The following is a 20,614-nucleotide window of genomic DNA, read 5'->3' on the forward strand; positions in this document are numbered from 1 at the left end:
TAAACCGCAGAAGCCTCTGTGCTTGCAAGATCGGAAGACCAGCAGTCATAAGATCGAATCCACACAACGGAGTGAGCTCCCGTTATTTGTCCCAGCTCCTGCCAACCTAGCACTTCAAAAGCATGTAAAAATGCAAGTACTGTAGATATATAGGTACCACCTTGGTGGGAAGGTAATGGCGTTCTGTGTCTAGTCGCACCAGCCATGTGACCACGGAAACTGTCTTCGGACAAACACTCGCTCTACGGCTTGGAAACAGGGATGAGCACCGCACCCTAGAGTCAGACACAACACAACATGCCCAAGCCAACGTAGACGTCACTGCTTCAGTAATGTATCCATGCTAAAAATTCCAGCTCGTTCTAGGACTACTCTATTTGGAACTTTGTCCTGCCAGGGGATACGGAAAATGCATCAGAGGCAACGCATCTGGAACGTGTTCAGCTTCCTCTCCTGCCGCACACAAAGGGCCCAGGACTCACTGCAGTACAGGAGTGTGCTCAGGAAACAGGCTCTATAGGCCTGGATCTTGGTATATGCTGTCAGCTTCTTATAACATTGGCCTTGTCATGTCTACAGAGAGCGTCTCAGCATAGCCAAGATGGTTGCTAGCATTCATTCCTTAGTGGGAAGATTCCACATACAAGCCTCTTGCAGTGTTCTGAGCCCAGCATCTTTAATAGAACATGTTAAAAGCACCCATGGTGGGTAATGTTTTCCCCCCATGCCTTCCAGATACAGTATTGTTGGATAGATTGTCATCAACACCAGCAATTTAAGTTGTACGTGCCATGAATTGTTAAGTAGAGCTTCTAATGGGAAGGGGGCAGGGATCCTCGTGCTCAGCGCTGCTCCTCGACAACAGCAATCGCTAAACGAATGATTTATGCATAAAGAGCGAGATGATATTTGTTCTGCATTATTTCTTAGATAACTCTTAAAATGCAATGTCACTTTTAATTTGCTATGTGCTCTGCAGACTTTAAGGTGCTTACCCGTGCCAATCATCTTGAGGAATAAAATAAGCATTTTTCCTTTTTAATAAATGAGAACCTAAACCATATACACGAGCAGCAGAGGTGGGACTCCACAACATCTGGATCCAAGTCCTCCATCTAGCTTAGTATTGAATGCACAGCTTTGAAAAGTTTCTTTGGGGGCTCCAGACCCCCTCTAGCTGGGACGTTTTGGGAGTTGGGGTCCGAAACATAACTCTTCAAAGCATTGGTTGACTGGTTTCTGATGCAGCAAAGGAAGAAAAAAGGTCTTCTCCATCACCAGCTGTTTCCTTTCACTGGAAGTCCCAGGGATTCAGCCAAAGATGTCTGGAAGGGCAAAACATGTGTCTTACCACTTCTTTGCCATAGTTAGCAATTTTGCTTCACTGTCCTGTTGGTAAAGCTTGCATCACAGGAGATTCGTGTATACAGCAAGAGGATGCTGACCAACTGGAGCAAGGTCAGAGGAGGGCTAAAAGGATGATCAGGGGACTGGAAACCAAGCACTATGAGGAAAGAATGAAAGAACTGGGGATGTTTAGCCTCGAGAAAAGAAGACTGAAGGGAGATACGATAGCACTTTTAAAATACAGTACTTGAAAGGCTGTCATACAGAGGAGGGACAGGATCTGTTCTCGATCATCCCAGAGTGCAGGTCACATAATAGTGGGCTCACGTTACAGGAAGCCAGACTTTGCTTGAGCATCAGGAAAAGCTTCCTAACTGTTAGAGCAGTACGACAATGGAATCAATGACCTCTGGAGTTGTTGAGTGCTCCAATAATACTATATAAATCAAATACAGTGGTACCTCGACTTACGAACGTCTCCACTTGCGAACGTTTTGAGTTACGAACCGCTCTGTTTGCAAACAGTTGCTTTGACTTGCGAACGGAGCCTCGACATATAAATGAAAAAGAAAAAAAACTCGCCTGCCCTTTTTTTGACCTAAGTTCATCTTAGGTCAAAAGCAGAATTTTTTTTAAAAAAATTCCCTCCCTATTGGTAGAGTATGGATTAACCAGCTTTGCATTAGTTCCTATGGGAACTAATGCCTCTACTTATGAACAGTGTCTCGACACACGAACGAAAAATAGCCTGAACAGATTAAATGGTTTTCAATGCATTCCTATGGGAAATCTTGCTTCGATTTACCAACTTTTCGATGTACGAACACCGTTCCAATACAGATTAAGTTTGTAAGTCGAGGTACCACTGTAGATAATAATAACAACACTGGAGACATTCAAGAGAAACTTAAGCAACCACCTGGCAGATATCCTTTGATTTATATTCCTTCCTCGAGCAGGGGGTTGGACTCAGTGGTCTTACAGCCCCCTTCCAGCTTCATTATTCGATGATTCTATGAGAGGGAAGTCTGGATGCGAGGGTGTGACAACCATGCTGCCCACTTTTGTCTTCCTCCTCCCCAGGGAAGGGCCAGTTGAAGGTGACAGGTGTTCTCAGGTGGGTTTGAACCCTTCTAGCCACGCATACCAACAGACAGATCCATGACCTTGCAAGTTTGCATCTTCTGAATTTTGAGGCCCTGGGTCAAATGCACAGTTGACCCAGCTGAGTTAAGAGCTCTGCTTAGCTATGATCAGCATCTCACCAAAGTTGATCCCACTGCACCACAAAAGCCTTTCGTTTGCTTTCCATTTAGAAAAGCAAATTTAGAGAGGGCACATCTTTGATAGCTGTGGATTCCTCTTGTCTTCTCAAGAGCCTCTGGCTGCAGTGGCCTCTTTATGAAACAGGACACCAGGGTAGATGGACTTTTAAGCTGACTCCCTTTTATGTTTCTTAACTTGGACTTCTTTTTTTTAAAAAAACACAACAACTTGGTTTTAATAGAATACTCAATAATTGGATTTTTTTAATGAAATAACAACACACGTACTATCAATTTCCCTAAGCCTCCGGCATGGAGCAGACCATGCATTTAACGTAATTAAATAATTGTGCTATTAGGTCTGCATGTTTCATAAGCCGACAGGAAGCCGTCGCTTGAGCTCCGTTAAATGAAAACTAACTCACTGTCCTTGTTCCTCACGTTCAGTCATGTTTAGCACTGTGCACCCTGCTTTATAATGTATTGTTATTATTTGTATTTTATCCAGTACAATTAAAAATCAGCCAGAGGATGAAGTGGAAGATACAACAAGGAGCTTTGTTGGTTCCAGCATGTTCACAAAAATTAAAGGGAAAAAGATGAAATGAGACAGAAAAAGCAAAGTCTAATAGATTTGACTGTGAACTTTTGTGGATGCGAATTCACCCCCGATGCGTCTGAGGAAGTACATTTTGTCCCACAAAAGCACGCATTAACTCTGTTAGTCTTTACAATGTCACAACATTTTGTCCGTTGCTTCTTAATTCTACTTCCGCCCCTTTCATTTTGTCCACAAATACACAACTTAATTACCTCTCATTTACCTTGTAAATCAATAGAATTAAGTTCTAGTCAAGAGGTGACTCTCCTCTGAGGAATCGAATAATCTTGCTTATTCTTGTTTCAGATCTTTTAACCTATCTACTTTGTTCTGCCTCTACACCAGTCTGAAATTTCTTAGCCCGTCTGCCATAATAAAATAAACTGCTTATTATATTTCCAACAGATATGAGCAAACCCAATTATCTCTGCCATTCTTGTGGTTTTTATGTATTTTATGTGAGGAGAAATTAAAGAACCGCATAATGAGGACAAAAGAGGAGAGCGCAAAAAATGGTCTGAAGTTCAACATAAAAAAAAAAACAAAAACCCTAAGATCATGGCCACTGGTCCCATCACCTCCTGGCAAATAGAAGGGCAAGATATGGACACAGTGACAGACTTTACTTTCTTGGGCTCCGTGATCACTGCAGATGGTGACAGCAGCCACGAAATTAAAAGACGTCTGCTTCTTGGGAACAAAACAATGACAAACCTAGACAGCATCTTAAAGCAGAAACATCACCTTGCCGACAAAGGTCTGCAGAGTCAAAGCTATGGTTTTTCCAGTAGTGATGTATGGAAGTGAGAGCTGGATCATAAAGAAGGCTGACTGCCAAAGAATTGATGCTTTTGAATTGTGGAGCCGGAGGAGGCTCTTGAGAGTCCCCTGCACTGCAAGGAGATCAAACCTATCAATTCTAAAGGAAATCAACCCTGAGTGCTCACTGGAAGGACAGATCCTGAAGCTGAGGCTCCAATACCTTGGCCATCTCATGAGAAGAGAAGACTCCCTGGAAAAGACACTGATGTTGGGAAAGTGTGAAGGCAAGAGGAGAAGGGGACGACAGAGGACGAGATGATTGGACAGTGTCATCAAAGTGAGCAACATGAATTTGACCCAACTCCGGGAGGCAGTGGAAGACAGGAGGGCCTGGCGTGCTCTAGTCCAGTGGTTCTTAACGTGGGCGATAATGCCCCCCAGGGGGCGATTTCATTTTTCAGGGGGGCAGTAGAACGAAAAGGGGCGGCGTGGGGGCGCTGGAGCAGAAGGGGGCGGTAGGGGGGGCGCTGCAGCAAGCCAAACCTGTGAAGATGACTGCAGCCTTTTTACAATGTGCATGAATATATATTTTCCTCCAATCTTAATTTAGTTTCAGAGTTTTTGTCTTGAAATGTTTAGTTCCTGCATTGTGGTTTATATTTTAGTTCCTGCATTGCGGTTTATATTTCTTTTTGCGTCTTAAAATTCGCTTGCAACTAAATCATTAAATGTTACTTTTTGGGGGCATTTCATATTATTGGAATTGAATTTTGTTTTCATGGGTCATTGCATTTAAGTGTCTTTCTTACTAACTAACTAACTAACTAACTAACTAACTAACTAACTAACTAACTAACTAACTAACTAACTAACTAACTAACTAACTAACTAACTAACTAAATAAATAAATAAATAAATAAATAAATAAATAAATAAGTAAATAAGTAAGTAAGTAAGTAAATAAATAAATAAATAAATAAATAAATAAATAAATAAATAAATAAATAAATAAATAAATAAATAAATAAATAAATAAATAAATAAATAAATAAATAAATAAGATATCATCACCGTGGGGGGGGGCGATGATAACTTCCTCAATGGCTCAAGGGGGCGTTTCTTTCAAAAAGGTTAAGAACCACTGCTCTAGTCCATGGGGTCATGAACGGTCGGACACGACTGAACAACTAAACAACAACAAAAAATGATTCCTATGAATTAATGAACTGCGAAATGTTCTGTCATAAACAACCCTCCTCAGTTCTTACAAAACTAAAGTTCATGGCTTCTTTAACAGAGTCAATCCGTCTCATATTTGGTCATTTTCCCCCCTAGTTCCATCCATTTCCCTACTATTATTGCCTTTTCCAGTGACCTTTGTCTTCTTCTGGCATCTTCAAAGTCTGATAGCTTCACTATAGTCAATTGAGGGCTCCTGTGAAAGTTTAAGTTTGATTTGTCTAAAAACCATTTATTTGTCTTACCATCCGTATTGACGTCATATACCACTGTACATGTTTTTCCTCCCTATATCCCAGGGATCAGTATTCATGATTTCATTTATCTGCAGTCTGAAAATATTAAAAATATATAAACAAAAATATTAAAAGAAAAAAATCTAGAGACATATTTTCATGATATAATTACCAGAACCGAGATCATGTTATGTATAGGGTTCGCTGTTATCCCTGGTTTTTGGCATCTGTAGAGAGGACTTGGAATCAATTCCCCGTGGATATGCGGGTCTTACTATGTGTGTCCATTAAAAAGCATAATTGTAATGCCAAGTCTCACTAAAGATCCTTATTCTACTTAAGGGCAGAAATCAGTAGTAAATTGCACTGAATCAACAGAACTTTCTAAGAAACAATTGAAAACACTGATGTATAGGCAGGCTTTCCCAACAGATAATCCCTGACGATTTTTCTTTTATATTCTTTGATTTCCATTTTTGTCTATTTGTAATGTTTTTAATAATTTTATTGTTGTTCCAATTGTAAGCCACCTAGAGTGGTCTAGTATGACCAGATAGGCGGGATAGAAATAAAATAAATAAATAAATAAATAAAACTTTCATTAGTGTTGATTCACCAGATCCCCACTGATTCAATGGCTCTACTGATCTGGTCATGAGTTTCTACTGGATTTCAAAATTAACTTCATCTTAATATTCAATAAAAAAAAATAAACTTCTGGTAATATTCAACACAAAATATGTTGAAACTGAATCAGTGGTCTGGTTATTTCCACTTACTCCTGGTCTAAACCTTTTTTTCCCCAAAAACAGCTTGATTTTAAACTGTTTGTAAAGGAGGCACTAGATTATTCCCCATTTCTTTGTCCATCTTAGCCTTTTAAAGGTTCACAGTGAATATGGCGTTTCTTCTGGCTAAACACTTCCACCATCTTAGAACTACAGAGCTGGAAGGGACCCGATGGGTCCCCAAGTCCAGACCCCTGTCAAGGAGGCCAAGTAGGGAATCAAACTCCCAACCTCTGGTTCCACAGTCAGAGACCTAAACCACTCAGCTATGCAGCAGTCCATCTTGAGTGAAGTGGGAATCAACAACAAACCAAAAAAAAAAAAAAACCACATAGATGACGCCTCAGGAAACAAGGCTTAATGATATCTATCCTATACTCCCAGAACATAATATCTTATTTCCTCTTACCTCTTTGCCTGGTACTTTGAAGGAAATGCCCACTTCCTTGACTGCCCAGCCATGTCCTGTAAGCCCAGAATCATTCCCAACGGAAGGGCTCTCTACCACCATCCTGACGCCTTCAGAGACTATTAGCATCTTAGCAACAAAGGCCACAAAGTGTTGCATTTGTCACTTGGGCAACAGACAAGATGTTCCAGAAGGCTCTGTGGGAATGCTGCATGACAGATGAACACACCACAGCTGTTGCTTTTTGACACCCCTGTAGACGCTTTTGTCTGTCCAGATATTAGAGATCTGGAGGCTACAGCTTTTAACCTTTGAAGGTTCTTCTCTGTGGCACCAAGGCAAGTTACCCTAGTTGGCTTCCGTTGACTTGTTTTATCTGATCCAGCATCTAAAATCGTCTTCAGTCTTGAGGATACAGAAACTGCCTCAGATTCTCTGTACTCTCAGTGGACAAACACAGTTTGGCTTTCATGGGGTGGTCGCTTTTTTATGGTCTTTCTTGTCCCCAACAAAATTAGGGGCCAAGGCGCTCAGTTCAGGTATCTGCAAGCTTCACCTCTCAGGTAAAGGTAAAGGTTCCCCTTCACATTGAGTCCAGTCGTGTCGGACTCTAGGGCGCGGTGCTCATCCCCGTCTGCAAGCGGTAGAGCCAGCGTTTGTCCATAGACAGTTTCCGTGGTCACGTGGCCAGCGCGACTAGACACGGAACGCTGTGACCTTCCCACCGAGGTCGTATCTATTTATCTACTTGCATTTTTACATGCTTTTGAACGGCTAGGTTGGCGGGAGCTGGGACAAGCGACGGGAGCTCCCTCCATCACGTGGATTTGATCTTACAACGGCGGGTCTTCTGACCTTGCAGCACAGAGGCTTCTGCGGTTTAACCTCTTAACATGTTGGCAAGGAGGTGAAAGAAGGAGGGAAAAGGTAAAATATGGTGCGATGTTGAAAACCTAATACCTTTATTTAAGTGTACATCTTGGAAAAAGCAGACAATCAAAAATGATGAAACGGGGGCTGTCACGCTTTGGGCCCATCAGATAAAATAAGACCCATTGCAAGAGACAATAATGCTAGGAAAAGGGAAAGAGGGTAGGAAAAGATTAAGAAGATACGAGATGGACCAACACAATAAAAGAAGAGGCGGCTTCGGGTTTACAAGAGCTGAGCAAAGCTGCTGAGGCCACGACATTTTGGAAGTTACTCATTCATAGGGTTGCCAAAAATCAGAGTGGATTTGGTAGCATATAAGAGGCCTGAAATTAGTCCACCTGCTCCATATTTTACGTCTAGGTCCTCTTGCACAAATAAATTCCATTATTTGCACTATTTACTCAGAACTATAATCATTGCTGCCTTATTTCATGGACTAAGAGTCAAACAATGGACTGGGTGAATTTTGTCTTTTTAAAGGAATAATATTGCCCATAACAACTAGTAGTTATTTTTACTCTAGTCTCCACACACACACCCATAAGACTGCAGAATTACTTCAAGTCTGGCAATTAAGAAAAAAAATGGTTAGGATCAGCATTTGAAGTACTAGGGGTGAAAAGGAAACAAGAAAGGGGTTTGTTTTCCCCTTCAACATCATGCAATCATAACAAAGTAGTAAAAGTTAGAACAGAGATCGCTCATAGCAGCTTCCTTAATTTTTAGAATGTCATATGCAAGAGAAACTTAAAACCGGCTTGGAGAATATACATTGTGTGGTGATGGGTGTTCTCCCTTTTACTGCATGGCATAGAACTGTTATCTTTAAGACAAGCAACTAGCAAAAGGAGCAGCAGCATTAAAAATGTGGATCTATCTAGAAGGCTGGAGATGATGGACCAAGTGAGAAGTATAAAGATTAACAAACGAAGACCAAGAAATTGTGAAATTCATAAAATACAGAAAGCTAAAAAATATTCAAACGTAAGGATGTATCACTGGAGACCGAGATCACACTTTTGTATGTCTGATCACCATATATGGGTGTGAACGCTGGAGAGTAAAGAAAGCTGGTAGGAAAAGAATTGATTCATTTGACATGTGGTGCTGGAGGAAAGCTTTGAAGGTGCGCAGGGCGGCCAGAAAGTTAAACAAGTGGGTGCCAGATCAAATCAAGCCTGAACTATCTCCGGAGACAAAAATGTTGAAGCTGAGCCTGTCCTACTTTGGATACATCATGAATAGAAAGGATTCTTCGGAAAATATAAGAATATTGGGGAAAGTGGAAGTCAGCAGGAAAAGAGGAAGACCAATTACAAGATGGATTGACTCCTTAAAGGAATCAACGGGCTTGACTTTACAACAGCTGAGCAGGGGCAGTTAAGGACAGGACATTTTGGAGATCGCTCATTCGTAGGGTGGCCATGAATCGGAGGTGGCTTGATGGCAGATAAGAACAACAGATGCAAACTTTAATGCAAAAATACCTATAGGATTCTGGCCTGTAGGTCATTCTGGCCTGAAATTAGGCTGCAGACTTGGGGGTGGGAAGTTGGGGGGGGGGGGTGTTGAAAAACAGTTTGCAGCAACTGCTCTTTGCAAATATAGCTCTACTTGCTGAAAGAGTGTTATTTGCCCCCATTTAGCATTTTTGGATTTAATTTGCAAATTCCTAAATATTTGGGATGGAGAGTCTGGTTTTCCCGTCCAGGCCTGAGCTGTGAGCCAAAAAACAGCTGCTAGAGATAGCCTCTGAGTGGAAAGGGAAAATTTGTAAGTAAGGAAAGCCTCCGCGTGCCACAGCACAAGCTTCTGTCATCTTGACCCCGGTCCATGCCCAAATGAGACCCTTTTTGGTCCAGCTTTAAGACTTCTACTTTTGGGGCCAGATGGGAGCGATTTCTTGGCAGACAGAAGGGCTGTTTTAGAGGAGTTCATTCCTGTGAAAGTGACCCTTTCTAGTGTGGTCAGGTGCGTATGTTTGCAACCGACTGATCATATCCTTACAAATTACCGTAAGGTCAGGCCCATTTGAATCAGCGGAACCTATGGAGACATTCACTCACTAAATCTCCTTTGCTTCAGTGGGCTTCAGTGCAGTTTTACTATGTCATGCAACAGGATTTTGGCCACTATGTTGAGACCCACTAAAAGCAAACAAACCTCACATTGCCATTTCAGCTCAAATTTGTTGTTTATAGCTACATGAAGGTAACAAAGTGCTGTACAGATCGCAAGCATATGCGTGCATTCAGAGAACCTCATTACATCCAGATAGCAGATAAATGAATCCTATATAGGAACAATATGGTGAGCACTTACTCTTTGCTTTTAGACCTCCTAATTCAAACCAGACCTGGATCTTTGTAGTCCAGGTGGACGCTTCCTTCTCTCTCGCTCTCTATCTCTCTCTTAGGACTGCAACAAGCAATGCATACAAAGGCTTTTCTGTACGTTGAGAATTCAAGCAGATGTCCCGAGGTGTAAGCTTTCCTCTTCCTGTGGCTCGAGAAAACAGCCCTCAAAAAGGAAGCTAAGGCTTTTGTTGATACAGCAAGCTAAGTGGTTGATAACATAAGCCTGTTTGCCTTGGATCAGAAACCCAGCAGTATCTAAAAGCAGATACAGCTTGAACAACGCACATGGCTGAGCTGGCCAGCCTGGCCATATTCTGCACCATCTTGCATGCAGATATGGAGGGGGAGAAGTCAGTGTCAGTTCTGCATCTGGCTTCAAGGAGGCAGCTGCAACGTGAGATAATTCAAAGGTCTGCAAAAAAGTTATCATCCACAAATAATTCCAGATTAATGGTCAGTAGTATTTCAGTAGTATTTGCTTCCATGTCAAATTCAAGGTGCTAGTACTAGAGGTGCTGTCCAAACAGGTGTTCAGAGGTTTCCAGCCCCGCCTCCTTCAGTGGCCATCCACTCAGATGCAGCACTTGGAGGAGGCGGAGCAGAAAGGCTGGGAAGCAGCCTTGGAGTGGGTGACTGACAGTGGAGGCGGGGAAGCAGCCTCGGAGTGGGCACCTGACAGGGGAGGCAGGGCCAGAAACTGCTGAACATCTGTTTCGCCGGTAAACAAACCAGCAGAAACAGCCAAACTGGTAGCTTGTGCCTCACTAGGGCCTTAACCGTTTGGTACCTTGCTACCTGTCAGAACAGCTTTCCCTATGATCAGCTACCTGAGCCAGCCATTCTACCCAGGCCTTGCAGTTGCTGGTCATCATCCCAGTAGAGGCCCAGAAAGCTACCACCAGGAACTGAGCTTTCTCAGTGGTGGCCACCACACTACAGAACATGTTGCTCGCTGACGACTTCCAGGCTTCCTCCCTTTGGATCTTCAGGAAGCAGTTGTCACCTGAGCTTTTCAAACAGGCCTTTAAGAATATCCTACCAAAAGATGCTCAACAAGCCAGGGGCTTGAATCTGAATATTGTTTGATAAATTGCCTCTGATTTTTTTTAAAAAATCTTTTTTTCTTTTTCTTTTCTTTTTCTTTCTTTTTTCTTTTCTTCTTCTTCTTTTGCTGATTGTTATTATTTGTGCGATTTTCATTTGGCGTCTGTGTTTATAATATGAGTCGGACATAAATGTAACTAGTAAACAAAAGAAATAAAAATAAATGGTATTGCCGTCTGACAGATGAAATTTTAGTAATTTCATGAGTTTTCGTGGTTTCATCAATCAATGACAAATTGGCATATTGATAAAATTACAGCTGGGAAGAAATAGTGATTTTACTAGTTGTTTGTGAAAATTTTCCAGTTAATGGAGGGAAATTTTTTTTGAAATGGCCCATTTTTTTTCAACCTGTTTGTTTTGCAGTACAGTTACATGGGAATGGGCTTTTTCTTCCTGATAAGGCTCACATTTGATTGTACAGTAGGAACCCCATATCCGTTGAAGATCAGTTCCAAATTTCGTCGCTGATGCCAAAAACTGTGGATAATAGCAAATCCTATACATAACATGGTCTCTGCCTCCCTCTAGTGACCAGTTCTGATAATTACATCATGGTAATACATATTTCTGGTTTTTAAATTTTTTTAAAAGTATGTTTAATATTTTCAGATCACGGATAAGTGAAACTGCATATACCAATCCCAAGGATACAGGGGTCATACTGTACTGTTACTTGCTCCCTCCTCATACCCACTCTTTCAGAGTAAAATCCGCCCAATGCGGGCTATTATTTTAAAAAACAAACTTCAGGCTAAATCCTACTTTCAGTTCCAATGGGAAAGAAACCCACTGGCTAAAATCCTATTGCATAGCTGTGCCTGTGTAATGAGTATGACTTCATTGGTGGTAGCAGGAAGGCACTGATAATCAAATGTTTCTTTGGGGGATTTGGGGAGGAACATGTCTCACACATGGTCCCTCCCTAGTTACAACCCCGATTCTCCCAGATAAAAGAAGCTGGGGATGAGAGAAGTACAATCCAATGGCGGTGTCTTTCTAATATTCAAGTGCTGCTGAGCTTGGAAAGTTATATGGAAAAAGTAATTAGTTACAGCTATAATTTCAAGCCCTCCCAATAGTTAGTTACCATTGAATTTTAAAAAATAAGCATATCTCTGCTTTCTCCTGAAATTATCTACTTGCAGGGAGGTGAGGACTGTTTGATTTCTACAGGCTGCTCTCCAGTTGACTTTGATGAGAACATGTATGAGCCCATTCTTTCCCTATCCAACTTCCCGTTTTCTCATCAGCTTTAACAGAATATAAGGCAGAAGCATGAGCAAACACTTGAACCTTTGTAATATGTCTTTCCCTTCTAGTGGAGTTACACACCCTTTAACGAATCTGGAACAAGAAATGCCAGATGTTCCAGCTCTGTGCAGAAAAGGAAGAGGTGCTGAGGATCGCATTTCAAAGGGAGGTTGGCTGCTGGAGAACAGCAAGAAATTGCAGAAGAAAATCAGTTTGTGCTTTGCAGATTATCGTAAAGCCTATGATGGAGCACAGCATTTCAAGCTATGAATCATCCGAAAGAAACAGATGTGTAATCAGGATTATCTTGATGTGTAGTCTGTGCTCTGGATAGACTGCTACTGTTCGGAGACAATAAGGAGAAGCAGAATGGTATTCAATAAGCAAAGATGTCAGACAACGGGATATTTTATTCCCCTGTCTGTTCCATGTTTTCCCGAAAAGAAGACCTAACCTGAAAATAAGCCCTAGTAGGATTTTTCAGGATGCTCATAATGTAAGCCCTACCCCCAAAATAAGCCCCAGTTCAGTGAAACCTTGCCCTCCATCCTTGTGCACCAACCAGAAGAAGATGACATGACTGTACAATATCTGAATAAATGTAGATTGTTGTCCATGAAAAAAATAAAACATCCCCTGAAAATAAGCCCTAATGCATTTTTAAGCCCTAAGGCTGACTGATGAAGAATTGATGCTTTTGAATTGTGGTGCTAGAGGAGGCTCTTGAGAATCCCCTGGACTGCAAGGAAAACAAACCTATCCATTCTGAAGGAAATCAACCCTGAGTGCTCACTGGAAGGACAGATCCTGAAGCTGAGGTTCCAATAATTTGGCCATCTCATGAGAAGAGAAGTCTCCCTGAAAAAGACACTGATGTTGGGAAAGTGTGAAGGCAAGAGGAGAAGGGGACGACAGAGGACGAGATGGTTGGACAGGGTCATCGAAGCTACCAACATGAATTTGACCCAATTCCGGGAGGCAGTGGAAGACAGGAGGGCCTGGCGTGCTCTGGTCCATGGGGTCACGAAGAGTCAGACACAACTTAACGACTAAACAAGAACAACAATGCATTTTTAAGCAAAAATTAATATAAGACCCTGTCTTATTTTCAGGGAAACACGGTACAATCCTGAAAGCTGAATTATTCCAAGATTTCAAGAACGAAGAATGAACATTTGTGCAGAAATATCAGGAATTTGAGATAGGCACATGATTCCAGATTACTGGCAGAAAATAGCAGTGACTTGAAAAAAAACTACTGATGAATGTGAGACAAGAATGTACAAAAGCACAGTGGTGTAGCATGTGGGGGGGGGGAGCTACAGGGGTGGTTGCCCTAGATGCAAAATTCTTAGGGGTGTGTAGGTGGGCCCAGCCAGTGCACTCCCACAGCCTTTCGTCATGCTCCTCTTCCCCCTCCTGGCAGTCTCAGTCAGAGTCACCTGCCCCCAACACCAGCACAGACCTCGAACAGCTCTGAGGCTGCCTCATGGCACTATCTGGGGGCTTCTCCTGCCCTGCCAACCGTGTCTCATCCCGCCCATGCGTTGTGTCGTAGCCACACAACATAATACTTGCCCTGGGTGCCGCCAAGCCATGCTAGAAAACTGCAATTTGGAAGGGCACCTACATATGAAGGAACAAGGGAAAAGCTAGTTTAAGGGCATGTCATCGGAGACCAAGGCTAATATCAACCATATTATGCTATCCCTGATAACTGTTTATGTTCAGATGTGAAAGCTGGACAAGGCGAAAAAAAATGTGCCTTATTTGAAATGGTGTGAGGGCACACAGCTTTATGGACAACGTGGACTGTCAGAAAGATAAACACGTAAATGGTTTCTAGAGCAAATTAAGCCTCAACAATCACCAGAAAGAAGCTAAAGCAATTCAACTAAGGCGATTGTATTTTGGACCTAGGAAAAGGCAAGATTCACTGCAAAAGACAATAATGTTAGGAAAAGATGAAGGCAGAAGGAAAAGGGGAGGAGTGAAAATGAAAGGATTGGCTCAATAAAAGAAACCATAATCTTGAATCTGCAAGACTTGAGGAAGGATGTGTGATGTACATAGTGAAAGCTTTCTGGATCCATTCTTTTTGGCTTCTTTCACGGGGCACCTTATTAGTTTTCAGGCCATACGGGCACCGGTTGCTTTGTTAAACCTCAAAGTACCCAACATCTCTTTGTTCTTTCTATTAGGATTTTCCTTTGAGCTACAGAAGGGCACAGACCTCAGTCCAGATGTTCTTGCTGGTTTGTATGTACGCCACCACAAATGCCGTGCATTCCCTTCCCCTGCCTCCCTGGCCAATGACCCACTCACCTGTCGGAGCACACACCTCTCCTCCTCCTTGGCAGTGGTTCAGCCAGTCCCCAGCAGGAGCACAGGCTTGCCTGTCCCACCTCCTTGTCTGATTGGGTGATTAGCCAAGGGGGCGGGGCAGGGAACCCCCGTGCTCCTGCCAGGGACTGGCTGAACCGCTGAAGAAGAGGAGGAGTGTGGGCTGGCTAGTGAGCAGGAAATCCAACTGGGAACTGTGAGAAGGGAATGCATACGAACCTCTGAAACAAGGTCTATGCTCATCTCTAGTTTGGGGTTCTCATGCTAAATGTCACGGGCCCTGCAAGGAAAGGAGAGGGTAGGAAAAAGACTAAGATTGGTGGCAGAGGCCAAGAAACGGAAACTAGCAGCAAAGCAGTGGCAGGAGAGGGGCGGGGATAAAGAATGGAACTTGTCATAATGGCCGTGAACAATTTTACATTCGTGGCTCAAACGGAGTAACCCAATAAAGAAACCCCAATAGAAATTTTTAAGACCTGATTTTTCAGGAAGCTGAAAATAATCCAGTTTTAGAGGTTTGCTGTCAGAACCCACCAAAAGAACTCAAAACTAAAAGAAAAAGTGTATTTTGTGTATGTGTTTTTAAAAAATTGTTTATTGTCATTCAAGTTAACCCAAACACTGTTAATGACAGGACAGTTTGGATGTAATTCATTCACAGGGTGCCGTAAGTTGGAAATAATTTGATAGCTTGTAACGACAAATATGCTTAGAGGAAAAAGCAAAGAATTTATTTATTTAATTTAATTTATTTAAAGTATTTTTTTTTTACCTTGCCTTACTCCTTAAGAAGGAGCCAAGGCAGCTTACTTCCTTAAAAGACACTATTTGAAGCTAAAAATAGTAAGTTTACAAATACTAAAAAGGATCAAACAAATACCACACACACACAAAAATTAAATTAACAAAATCAGCACCAAAAACACATCCATAGCAGTAAGACACAATGATCCATTTAAAAATCTCACTCCGCCAGCCAGTCACTGAAAGAAAGCTTGCCTGAAGAGAAAAGTCATTGCCTGCTTGCGGAAGGACAGCAAAGAGGGGGCTAGGCTGGCCTCCAGTGGGAGGGAGTTCCAGAGTCTCTGGCAACAGCCACAGAGAAGGCCTTCTCCTGTGTTCCCATCAGACCCGCCTGTGAAGGTGGCGAGATCAAGAGAAAGGCCTCTCCTGATGATCTTTATGAGCTGAACAGGCTCATAAAGAGAGATGCCATCGCTGCTACCCTTAACGAGGGATCGGCGTAGTTTAAGGGCTCTTCAAATTTTGAGTGAACATATCTTCCATAAATGTGTTCAAAGGATTTGGTGTGAAGCATTATAGTACAAGGGAATCCCATAGAGATGGATCTATGCGACAGACATATATGGGAAATATGTGCGTGCTTAACTGCAGTTAATGTATTCTGTGTGGATGGAGAATTCTGAACCTCTCTCCAGTCACACATCTGGTTTTCTGAATGCTGGTTTTATCCTCCAATTTTGCACAGTATGGTTGCATTTCTCTGAGGATAATCGAACGATATATGAAGAATGAGGTTGAAATGTCAGCTGCTACAAGAGTAAAATTTCTTGGACTATTCTTTCTTTTTTAACTTGATGAATTCCGCGGATTAAAATGCATGCCCAGCGTGAGCCCATAGAACCAGCTTCTATCCATCAGCGGGCATCCAAATTAGCATAATAGTTTTCAGCAGCAGGCTGCGAGAGAACGTACAGGGAAAAAAAGAACTCTTATAGTCCAACAGGCAAAAGACTTGCATAGCTAAATCTGCTCTTCAGTTCGTATTCACAGAAATAAAACAAAAGGGCCTAAATATGTATTTACTTCACAGAGAGCAGAACAGCTTTCCTGAATAACACATTTAGGAGTGCCAATTTTAAACACAATTTGCTTTCACCGGATAAGTCTGTTTGAAGTCTGTGCATATACTTTATAGGAAATACACAGTAAAGTCCAGCTTCCTTTAAAAAGTTTTTTTTCCCCAAAAAAATTTACCCATCCACTCCTGTCTTAAGAATAAAAAAATGTGAATCTGAATTTTTGAAACAAAGGAATATCAAGCCTAAAATTTAAACTGAGGACTCGGTCATACTGGCAAGAAGAACCACTGTTGAACTGAGTTTTTCCTCAATAAAATTGATTTTTAAAATCCGGGCTACATGACGGAAATGGAGGTGTGGTGTTTTTTTTTGCCCAAGAATCTGGGGATTTTTTTAAAATTAGAAGTGACATGTTTTCCTGGGCAAGTAGCGGGTCATTTATTTTAACAGGAAGGAAAGCCATAAACTCTTTATTCTTAGACAAGAGTTTGAACAGTTATACCCTTCATTCTTAGATGGAGTTTGAAGAAGTTAAAACAAAAACTCTGAAAAATGCAAAGAGGTGAGGGTGAGGATAAGGGAGAAAAACCTTTGCACAGCCTTTCATTTATTATTTCATTTATTTAATATATTTATATTTACATCCTGTCTTTCCTCCATCAAGGAACTCATTACAGTTACCCATCTAAGGACAGATCAGACCCAAAACTGCTTAGCTTTAGCAACTCAATAACCTACTTTGGGACATTAGTAGGAGAAAGAATAAGAGGTTCCATTACTTGTTGTTTGTTGTTTAGTCGCTAATTCATGTCTGACACTTTGTGACCCCATGGACCAGAGCACGCCAGGCCCTCCTATCTTCCACTGCCTCCCGGAGTTGGGTCAAATTCATGTTGGTCGCTTCGATGACACTGTCCAACCATCTCATCCTCTGTTGTTCCCTTCTCCTCTTGCCTTCACACTTTCCTAACATCAGGGTCTTTTCCAGGGAGTCTTCTCTTCTCATGAGATGGCCAAAGGATTGGAGCTTCAGCTTCAGGATCTGTCTTTCCAGTGAGGGTTGATTTCCTTCAGAATGGATAGGTTTGATCTCCTTGCCATCCAGGTGACTCTCAAGAGCCTCCTCCAGCACCACAATTCAAAAGCATTAATTCTTTGGCAGTCAGCCTTCTTTAAGGTCCAGCTCTCACTTCCATACATAGCTACTGGAAAAACTGCATTGATGGTGCGGACGTTTGTTGGCAAGGTGATATCTCTGCTTTTTAAGATTCTATCTAGGTTTGTCGTCGCTTTCCTCTCAAGAAGCAGGCATCTTTTAATTTCGTGGCTGCTGCCACCATCTGCAGTGATCAAGGAGCCCAAGAAAGTGAAATCTGTCACTGCCTCCATATCTTCCCCTTCTATTTGTCAGTAGGTAAGATCAGTGGCCATGATCTTAGTTTTTTTTTGATGTTGAGGTTCAGACGATTTTTTGCGCTCTCCTCTTTCACCGTCATTACAAGGTTCCTTATTTTCTCCTCACTTTTTGCCACCAGAGTGGTATCATCTGCATATTGGAGGTTGTTGATATTTCTTCCAGCAATCTTCATTCTGGTTTGGGATTCCTCCAGTCCAACCTTTCGCATGATATATTCTGCGTATAAGTTAAATATGCAGGGGGACAATATACAGCCTTGTCATACTCCTTTCCCAATTTTGAACCAATCGGTTACTTACAGTTGGCCAGATCAAGCAGCAAACTGACAAACATGACTACTTTCAACAACAGATCCAAACAGACTTTAGAGAAGGAAAAAAGCAATCTGCAGAGAGGCAGAAATTGGAAGCTAGGAAGGAACCTTTGGTGAGTACTGGATAGATTTGACCATCGCTCCAGCCGAGAAAAGACCCTCCCAGCCAAACCTACTAAAGGCAGCATGCAAGATTGCAAATGTTCCAAGACCTTCAAGGTCAAATCCATCCTTTTGATCTCCCTGTTAGCAACCTTCTTTTCAGGGTTGCTAACCTGGCACTGCTACCTTGGCAAATATGCTTCTAAAGGTGAGTGAAAGCAGCCAGGAGGTTAACAGTGGACATCCAGCAAAGGTTAAAGTGTGTGTTATCATTCTGGCGGCGGGGGGAAGAGGAGTTGAGGTATCTACTGTGGATTGGGGCCGGTCGGCTTGGGGGCTGCCTCTCCTAGACATTACAGCTGCATCCTATTGAAAAAAGCAGGGTGGAGGCATCTGAGCTACTGCAAGGCCTAAAGTACGGGCTTGGTTTCCATAGCAACAAGAAAGGAGTTAGACTGAGACCTTGATGTGCCTTGGCAAGCCACAGTGCCGTGAAGAGATGGTGTTTTCAAAACTCACCGATCTTTTACGTTCAGTACAGAAAGAGAGAGGGGGAGAAATCAAGGGAAGATGTTAGCTCTCTTCAGGCCTCTCTTGCTCTCTCCAAGGAAAAACGCAGGGGAGTGTGCCGGTTTCACCCCCAAATCCCTGCTTCCGTGGCCCTCCTATCTGACGAACACCTTTCCGGTGTCTGCTACGTCTGGCGATGCAAGTTAGAATGAGTTCTAAATCTCGACACTAAACAAGACGTTGGTCCGTAAGAACACAAGAACCATCGGGCTGAATCAGAGACACCAAGGCTTGTTTGGACTGTGTTTCAGTTCACACAGTGGCTGGTCACTTGTCTATCGGAAGTTCGCCAATAGGAGTGTGAGCAATATACAAGCAGACAGTCTCTAGTCTTGCACACGGATGCTTCGCCGTCTGGCTAGTAGCTGATAATGGATTTAGCCCCTCAAAAATTCTTCCAAACCCCTTCTAAAGTCATCCAAACCAGCAGTCGTCACTGGAGATGGGCAGAAAGCAAGAAAATGGTGGTTCGCGACAGTTTGTGGTGTGTCAGGATTCACAGATCACAAGCATTCCGATGAAACTCCCAGGACTTGGATCTCCAGGGTTTGCCCACCTGACCTGATCATCCATCCTACACAAAATGTTTTCTAGGTCCACCCCAGCGTTGGCTAGGGAAATGATCAAGTGGCCCCAGGCTGGTTGGCAGAGACAAAAATGAAGTGTACGCATTGGCAGCACCAATAATAATTTGCCATTTTGTTTTGTTCTGCTCAGGCGTGGTTCTGTGAAGCGCCACAAAACAGCCCAATTTGTGGGGGATTTTGTTTTGTGGCTCATTTGGGGCCCATCTCTAGCCATCATTGTATCTTGTGGCAGTGAATTCCAGTGCTTTCATATGCGCTCTCTGAAAAATAACATTTTATCTGCTCATAATCTAGAAAGCTCAGTGGTTTAACTCTCTGGCTGCAAAGACAGAGGCTGAGAGTTCGATTCCCCGCTGTGCATCCTTGACGCGGGGGGGGGGGGGCTGGACTCGATGATCCATAGGGTCCCTTCCCGTTCTGCAGTTTTAAGAAAGTTGTTATCTCTCATCATTCAGTTTCAGAAGCTGGCCTCAGATTTTAGGACTCCGTGAAAGAAAAAATATATTTTTTATTTCTTTTCTTCACATCACGCATCGTTTTATACACCTGCATAATGTCTCTCCTTCCTCCCCCTTTTTTTCTCATGTAACTCTAGAGTCCACCACGAAGATGGACTTTTCATTCATTTCCTCTCTTCACATCTCCAGCAATGAAAGCACACACACCTGGTAAACAAATCAGTGTTTGGACAGGCTGAGGGAGACAAAGACCATTTTGATGGTTCTTTTGAATTTGCAACATCAGAACTGTATCTTTCCAAGGAGAAAGGCAGGGTAAAAATAGTTTAAATAAATAATAAATAAAATGCTATTCAATTGTTGTTGTTGTTGTTGTTGTAAAGTCGTTTAGTCATGTCCGACTCTTTGTAACTCCATGGACCAGCGCACGCCAGGCCCTCCAGTCTTCCACTGCCCCCCTAGAGTTGGGTCCAATTCATGTTGGTCACTTTGGTGACACTGTCCAACCGTCTCGTCCTCTGACGTCCCCTTCTCCTCTTGCCTTCACTTCCCAACATCAGTACAGTGGTGCCTCGCTAGACAGTTACCCCGCATGACAGTTTTTTTGCTAGACATTGACTTTTTTTGTGATCGTTATAGTGATTCGCAAAACAGTGATTCCTATGAGGGAATTTCGCTGGACAATGTTTGGTCCCTGCTTTGCAAA

Source organism: Pogona vitticeps, chromosome 1, assembly GCF_051106095.1.
Source record: "Pogona vitticeps strain Pit_001003342236 chromosome 1, PviZW2.1, whole genome shotgun sequence".
Lineage (NCBI taxonomy): Eukaryota > Metazoa > Chordata > Lepidosauria > Squamata > Agamidae > Pogona > Pogona vitticeps.